Raw genomic sequence first — 8292 nt, forward strand, 5'->3', positions numbered from 1 at the left:
GCTGGAGATGCCCCATCACAGGTTTCACACAGACCCAATGCTCCTCTCACATTGGATCCTGAGCTGTCCTTTGGTGTGACCCACCACACTGCCAACTGCAATTTGCTGTCATAATTAAGTGTCCTGCCATCAGTAATTTCCCACTGCAGGATGAGTTAACTCATCTGGGGACAGAGGGGCTGCAAAGCTGGTAAAGGCCCTGGGGGTGCCAGTGGCTGGACACGAGCCCAGGGGTGCCCAGGGGGACAAGAGGCCACTGGCCCCGGGGCTGTGCCAGCTCTGGGCTGGCAGCAGGGCCAGGGCAGTGCCCGTCCCCTGTGCTGGCACTGCTGGGGCACCTCCAGTGCTGGGGGCAGCTCTGGGCCCCTCCTGACAGGAGAGACCCTGAGGGGCTGGAGCGTGTCCAGGGCAGGGAACGGAGCTGGGAAGGGGCTGGAGCAGCAGGAGCGGCTGAGGGAGCTGGGAAAGGGGCTCAGGCTGGAGCAAAGGAGGCTCCGGGGGGACCTTGTGGCTCTGCACAAGTCCCTGACAGGAGGGGGCAGCCGGGGGGGTCGGGCTCTGCTCGCAGGGAACAGGGACAGGAGGAGAGGGAACGGCCTCAGGCTGGGCCAGGGCAGGCTCAGGGTGGACAGCAGCAGGAATTTCTGCATGGAAAGGGTGCTCAGGCCTTGGCAGGGGCTGCCCAGGGAGGTTTGGAGTGCCCATCCCTGGAGGTGTCCGAGGAACCCTGGGCATGGCACTCAGTGCTCTGGGCTGGGGACAAGGTGGGCATCAGGCACAGGTTGGGCTGGGAGGGATTTTTCCAGCCTCAAGGATTCTGTGGAAAGATTTCCTGTAAGTCGTGTCCCTCCCAAGGCACAGCTCTGACCACAGAGCCGTCTCTATTGGGTGTTTTGGCTTCCCAGCTGTCCCCACTGGCAGTGGGGTCCCAGCCTCTGTCCCCAGCACCCTGAGCCCCGGCAGCACCTCTGCTCCCGAGCTGACACAGCACACGCAGGAGTCTGCGGCCTCACAGTGCAGGTTTATTTTTAGCCCTTTGCTGGAGCAGTGTAAGGGCGCTGCACAAACACTTCCTCTGCAACTGAGCAGATACAAGGGGAAAGCTCCAGTGTCCGTGGAGAGCTCCGTGGCACAGGCACTGCCCCGGATCCCGGCTGGGACCCACGGGCCAGTGGCTCCCAGGCACTCCTGGAAGGTCTGCCAGCACTGGGTGTTTGCACCCCTGTTGACAAGAACCTTTTGTCCTAGAGAGCTTGCTCATGGACTTCAACACTTCAAGAAAGGTTATCTTTAGGATCCTAGAGAGGAAGTGGTACCACACAGAATCACAGAATCCCTGAGGTTGGAAAAGTGTTCTCTGTCTGTTGTGTAAGGCTGGCCCCTGTGTTAAGTTGTCCAATGTCATCCCATGAGGGAAGCAGTCCCTCAGGAGATGCCTGACCAAGGAGACAGACACCTTTGGTCTTGGTGGCTCAGTCAGGAGACCATCGCTGCAGGACTGGAAAATTTGGAGATGTCCAGGCAGAGGTGGAACAGCTCTCACAGCTCTCCCCACCACATCCTTCCCAGGATCTTCTGTCCTGATCCCCAGAGGACTCTGATCTGTGAGGAGGAGAAATTACCAAATTAGGAGGAATGAGGTATAAAGGGAGAGCCAGCAGGACCTGGCAGCCTCTTCCTGGGCTTTGCAGGGACAGCTGAGCAGCGGGAATTGCAACACCACGCTGGAGACGGGTGCCCTCCGGCTCTCCCGTGGGACAGAGCTGTGATTCACCAGCCATTGTGCAACAGGAGCTGGGCCTGGGGAGGTTGGCTGAGCCGAGCGTGACACACAGGGCTTGCTGCTTACTCACTCTCAGCCTCAGAGCAGGGCCCAGCCCGTGGTGCCGCCGGGATGGAAGAGCCTTTGTCACCCCGCAGCCACTGGGAACAAGTGGCTCTGTGTTCTGCAGCTCCTCCCCCAGCCAAGGCAGGGCTGGGGGCTCTGCTGCCGGGCATGGGCACAGGGCAGGCCATCTGAGGAATTCTGGGACCAGCACTCCTGGTTGCTCACCTTGAAGGATGAGCTCCTATGGAGCACAGACCCTCCCAGCCCGTGGACACCTCCAGCTCCCACCACTTCGGGAGTGCCTGGAACCCAAAACTTGTGTAAGGACAAGAGCCCCAAGGGAGCTGTTGAACAGCCCCAGATGCTCAGGTGCAGTCTGAGGAGGAACAGAAAAGGTGTTGAATTTGCTCCACCTGCTGCCATACAACATTGTCCTCTTAGCAGGGGTGGCCACGGCATGCTCCCTGCTCCAAGCACCCCAGACACCAGAGCAGGAGCTCTGAACTCCAGCCACCCCTCCAGTGAGGTTTTTTTTTCCTGATGTCATCATCAGGGTAGGAGAACTCAAATAAATGCACAGAATCACAGAATCCTTCAGGTTGGAAAAGACCTTCAGGATCATCAGGGCCAACCTGTGCCCGATGCCCACCTTGTCCCCAGCCCAGAGCGCTGAGTGCCCAGAGCACATCCAGCCCTTCCTTGGACACCTCCAGGGATGGGCACTCCAAACCTCCCTGGGCAGCCCCTGCCAAGGCCTGAGCACCCTTTCCATGCAGAAATTCCTGCTGCTGTCCACCCTGAGCCTGCCCTGGCCCAGCCTGAGGCCGTTCCCTCTCCTCCTGTCCCTGTTCCCTGCGAGCAGAGCCCGACCCCCCGGCTGCCCCCTCCTGTCAGGGACTTGTGCAGAGCCACAAGGTCCCCCCGGAGCCTCCTTTGCTCCAGCCTGAGCCCCTTTCCCAGCTCTGGTGAGTTTTTTGAGATGCCCCAGGAAAGCCCAATGTAAGAAATAAGCTTTGTCAGAAAGCTGAGTTCCTCAGCAGAGGAAATGACAGCACAGCACGAAGGGTCCCCCACACAGATTTTCTCTTTGCAAATATGGTGTTGGGTCTGACCAGGCCTCCAGCTGGCCCACACAGCCACAGCGAGCGGCTCCTGGTAACGCTGTTTGGGCAGTGGCAGGACAGGATGGTGTTTGGAGCAGCTCCTGCCCTGCTGCCAGCGGGGTCAGGCTCTCACCACCTTGGATCTCACCTCCTTCCCCCACCTGTCTCCCAGGCAGATGGACCGAGAGCGTGTGAGGGGAACAAGAAAGGCAGCTCCATGTTCCTGAAATGGGGACTTCCCCCTGGTTTCTGTTCCAGCCAGCCCCTTGGGAGGAGGACTCAGCACTTCCAGGTGACAGAGAGGACACAAAGGGCACACGGAGCCCAGTGCCTTTGGCAGCAGCTCTGTGGGCCAGACACATCTCTGATTTCTGCACAGTCACCTCAGCTTGGCCTCGGGCGCGGCGGTGCCAGCGCAGGGCACTCAGCCGGGCTCTGCCAGCGTGTCTGGATGCATCCAGGAGCTCCCTGCCCAGGACACACCTCGGCTGTGCACTTGCAGGGGCTCCTTCCCAGCTGTAATGCCTGAGGACCTCGGTCTTCCCGTGCCCTTCCAGGACAGCCTTCCCTCTCCGAAGCTTCAGCCCCTGTGTCTGCAGCCAAAAATCCCTGCCCTGCGGCCGTGGCATCACTTGCTTGTGCTGGGTCCTGGTCCCGCGCTGTCCAGTGGGGGAAGAAGCCCAGCATTGTTGTCAGTGCTTTGCAGAGCCAGTCACGGCCCTGTTTCCTGCAGTTGGGAATCAGGGAGTGGAGCAGGAATGGAACAAGGGACTGAGGAGCGGTGACTGAGGGATCCCCACTGCTGCTGAACGAGGCTTTGACCTCCAGCAAGGGCAGCTCTGCTCCCCCCAGTGCCCAGAAGCACACCACGTACCTGGAATGACGGGATTGCAGAATGATTGATGTTGGAAAAGTCCTCCGAGAACATCAAATCCAACAGTTGCCCCAGCACTGCCAAGGCCACCACTAACCCCTGTGCCCATGTGCCGCACCCACATGTACCTGGCACGGAGGCAGTGCCACTTTCAATTCCTTATTCTTTCTGGAGCAGCTCGAGGTACTGAGTGAAAAGCTCCCTGGCAGCTCGTTACTGATAAATCAATCGTTACCTACGAAGGAAGGTGAAGCGTTAGTCCCTGGATCCGTGGAGAACAGGGCCTGCCCCACACACACTGGGGATTACTGTGCTTGCCGGAAGGTTTGGAGGGATCTCAGGAGCGTGGGAATGCCCTGGTGCATCAGCTGAGGGCTGCACAGCCAGAGCTCTGCCTTTTTCAATTACATCTTGCCAGCAGATTATTGAATCCTTTAATCTGGGAGCAGCGATGCTGAGCTGCTGCCTTACAGACATTGCTCACTCCACATCTGTTGGAAACCACGATCCAAGGTAAAAGCCTGGAGCCTCCCACGTAACTGCCAGCCGTCCCTTCCCCCCCCCTCTCAACTCCCGTGTGAGATGATGGCAGAAGTGGGAAGAGGGATGGTGGGGCACAGCCTGGAGCTGCGGGACCTCAGCAAGCAGACACAGAGTTCCCCAGGTCACACAGGAGCCGGGACACGGCTCAGAAGCCGCAGACCAGGGGCACTGGGCACGTGTGGGCTCCCAGCCTGCAGCTCCCGAAGCCAGGCAGGGCTGCAGCTCCTTCCAGCCCCCGCAGTGTGGCTGGTGAGTGGTGAAGTGGGACAAGATGCTGCTAAGGCATCCAGCCCGCATCCCAGCGGGACTCATCCTCTGGGGCCACATCTTCTCCTCGGGGGCAGCCTGAGGGCCTGCAGGAGAGGCAGCACTTCACAGCAGCTTTCATTCCTCGTGTTGGTCAGCTCACCCCTCCTCCGGCTGTTTAAGCACCCGGGGGTCATGTGGAATGCCATGCCTGTGGATGGGGAGATGTTGGACCTCTGTGCCCCGAGCTGGCTCCTATTCCACTGCTGCCATCTAATTATAGAGGAGTCAGCTGCCGGCAAACTGATCCATCTGAAATCCGGGCTTAGTGCGAGCTGTGCTGGCCCCTCCAGCTCCCCCACTGTGGATATGGGGTGAATCTTGCACTGGAGCAATTCCCTTCCTGCCTTCCCATGTGGCTGTGGGAGCTCCCCTTTCCCAGCCCTCCTGTGCTGTACCTGGGCAGTCCCTGCTCAGTTCACAGTCCAAAAAACCACAAAACCTCTGATCTCAGCCCAAAAGGGTGGCTGGAGCCTGAGGCCCTGCTGCTTCCCAAGCTCCCCCACCAGCAATCTGGCACATGGAGATGGGGACGGCAGGAGGGAAGCCAGGAGCGTGGGGAGGATGAGGAGTGCCACAAACAGCTGAGCTGAACCGCAGAACTGCCACAGAGGAGGGAAATGGGAAATCAACCCAGTGGATCTCCGGGAATGCTGGCAAGCTGGTTTTGAAGGAAAGCAGCCAAATGCTGCTGGACCCTCAGCATCCCTTCCCACCTGTAGAAGCCAAGAGAGTGAGAGGGTGAAGGGCCATCTGTGGGGGAAAATGAGAGGATCCACCCTCTGAGCTGCAACCTGAGCTGAGAACATCACACTGGGATGGGTCCTTTTCCCACCAGGGAGGACAGGCTTTTCTCCAGGGCTGCTCCAGCCAACACCACTGCCAGTTGGCCAAACACCAAGGCAAAGCCTAAGGAATGTCAACCCAACACTGCCAACATGGAGGCTCATTTCCCTGTTCCCAACCTGTGTGCTTCCATCCGTCCCCACAGCAGCATCCACAGAGGGAAGAGCTCCTCCCTGGGAATGTTGGTGCCTCCTGTGACCCTGGCAACAGAGGCAGGACGCTGCCCAGAGGAAGTTTGTGAGCTCCAGCACTATTTCCTGGTGACAGCGAAGGTAAGAAGATTTTGGCAGCCAGGGAGTGTTCCTGTTACGACCTTGGCTTAGACGAAGTGAAAGTGCTCCAGGGCTGGGCAACGGCAGCGAGCTGGGAATGGCACCAGGACCTGGGAATGGGGGACTGCACCTGGCCCTGAGTTGAGGCCGCAGTGAGAGCAGCTCCGAGACAACCTCAGAGCAGGGTTTGGGAGGGGGGAGCTGGTCCCCAGTCCCACAGTCCCCAGTCCCCAGTCCCACAGTCCCACAGTCCCAAGTCCCACAGTCCCACACCAGGTGCAGCCGGGGGCTGAGCACCCTCTGCCCCAAGGGGAGCAGGGCTGTCGGTGGCTCAGGGGGAGCTGCTGCACGGGGGCACGTGGGGCAGGTCCTGCCTGTCCCTGGCAGCCTTTCCCCTTTGCATGGCCCTGGCAGAGAGCCAGGAATGCCGCAGGGATGGCGGTGCTGAAGGAGGTGGGAGAGGGTCCCACGGGTGGGAGAGCACCACCCCAGCACTGGCACTATAGGCGTCCCTTCCCTCCCACATCTGCCTGGCTCTGGCTGGTGCTGCTGCCCGGCCCAGGCAGCCAGGGAATGCCAAGAGGCTGGGACAGACCGTGGGAAGCAGGTCCCAAGGTCTCATGCCACCGCCACTGCCAGCCAAGGGTGTTGAGCGTCCCGGTGGCTATGGGGTACATGGGGCCACAGCCCCCTCAGATCTCCCCAGTCACCTGCAAGAGCTGGGAATCGGGGGGGCCACAGTACCCAGGGATGGCAGCAGTGTCCCAGAGGTGACTGTGCTGCTCCAGGGATACCCTTGGTGGCCCAGGTCTGGCAGTAGTGTCTCAAAAGTGGTCATGGTGTCCCAGTGTTGGTTACAGTGCCACAGGGGGGCTGCAGTAGCCAAAGCCAAACAGATTTCCAGGGGCTGGGTACTCTCAGGGGTATCTGTGTTGTCCTGGCAGCAGCCAGAATGCCCAGGGGACAGCTGGGATGTCCCAGGGTGGCTGTAGGATGTGGGAACCCATGATGGGGAGGAAGAGGAAAGCCAAGGTCATAGGAACCGGGACCCCCCCAACCCTGCAACACTCTGCAACACACTGGGACAGATGCAGGCCCCAAACGTCATCCCACCCTGTGTGGCACCCGGACCATGTCCCCTGCCCCAGCCAGCCCAGTGTCACCCCTGGCTGAGGACCCTGCAATCCTGCAGGTGCTCAGTTCCCATGTGCCATGGGAATGTCACCAGCCATGCCACCAGGACCCTCCACAGACACCATGTCCCCATACACACCGTAGACACCATACACATGCCATGCCCCCCCCATACACAGAGGGGGCTCAGGGCTCTGCCCTGGATGCTTTGGGGGCTTCTGTGGAGTGGTTGCCCCATAGTCTCCCTGCCCAGGCACCCCAGGGCTGGCCCAGGATGGCCACAATGAGGGTTCACTGTCCCCTCAATCCCACTGCCCCAGGGACAGTCCCAAGGGTCAGTCCCGAGGCCAGAGGCCACTGGCCACCACCAGCGCACTCTGGTCCTGTGCTGACACCTGCGGGCAAGGGACTGTCCTCATGTGTCACCCTGCCCTACCTGGCACCCTGCCCTTCCTGGCACTGCGTCCCTACGTGTCATCCTGCCCACACATGTCACCTCATCCTCCCTATGTCACCGTGTCCCTACAGGTCACCCTACCTGACATGTCATGCTGTCCTTACCCATCACACTGTCCCTACCTGTCCCCTCTGTCCCTTTGCCATATCTCATGCCCTGCCTAAATATCCTCCTGTTCCTGTGTGTCACCCACCTGCCTGTCCCCACAGCCTGGTCCTGGAGGGGATTTGGGGCTGGGCCACCACAGACAGGGGCTGCCGGGGGAGCAGGGCTATGGTGCCCCTGAACCCATCCTTGGGGACACAGGGACAGTGCCACAGGCAGAGCCAGGCAGCACCCAGGTCCCTGCACACGGCACAGGCCTTGGGGGGGAGCCAGGATGTGGGGCCGCAGTGGGAACAGCACCATGAGGTCCGTGCTGTGCCATGGGGGGCTGTCCCCACCCCATGGCTGTGCCCCTGACAGGGCCCAGCTGCAGCGCCCTGCGGGTGGATCCCGCCCCGGGAAAGGGCAGGCAAGGCAAGGTGGCCCCATCAGTGATCCCCTCCAGAGCCCCTATTGCCCCCCCATCCCATTCTCTACATCCTCCATCTCCCCATCACTCCCTTCATCCCTCTCCATAACACTCTCCATCCCCTCCATTGTCCCTCCATCCCTCCACCCCCTCGACTCCACGCCCCATTGCCCCCTCCATCCCTCCTCCATCCTCCTCTATTGCCCCCTCCATTTCTGTCACCCTCCCCATCAACTCCATCCCTCCTCCATCCCCCTGCATCCTCCCTGCCATCCCCCCGCCACCCCCCCTCCATCCCTCCTTCCATCACCGCTGCATCCCCCTCCCACCCCACCTCCCTCACGCTGAAGCCTCCCCTGGAGCTTCCATCCCCCTCCCTCCCCCTTCACCCTCCTGATCATCTTCTCCATTCTCC

Source organism: Corvus cornix, chromosome 3 (assembly GCF_000738735.6).
Source record: "Corvus cornix cornix isolate S_Up_H32 chromosome 3, ASM73873v5, whole genome shotgun sequence".
Classification (NCBI taxonomy): domain Eukaryota; kingdom Metazoa; phylum Chordata; class Aves; order Passeriformes; family Corvidae; genus Corvus; species Corvus cornix.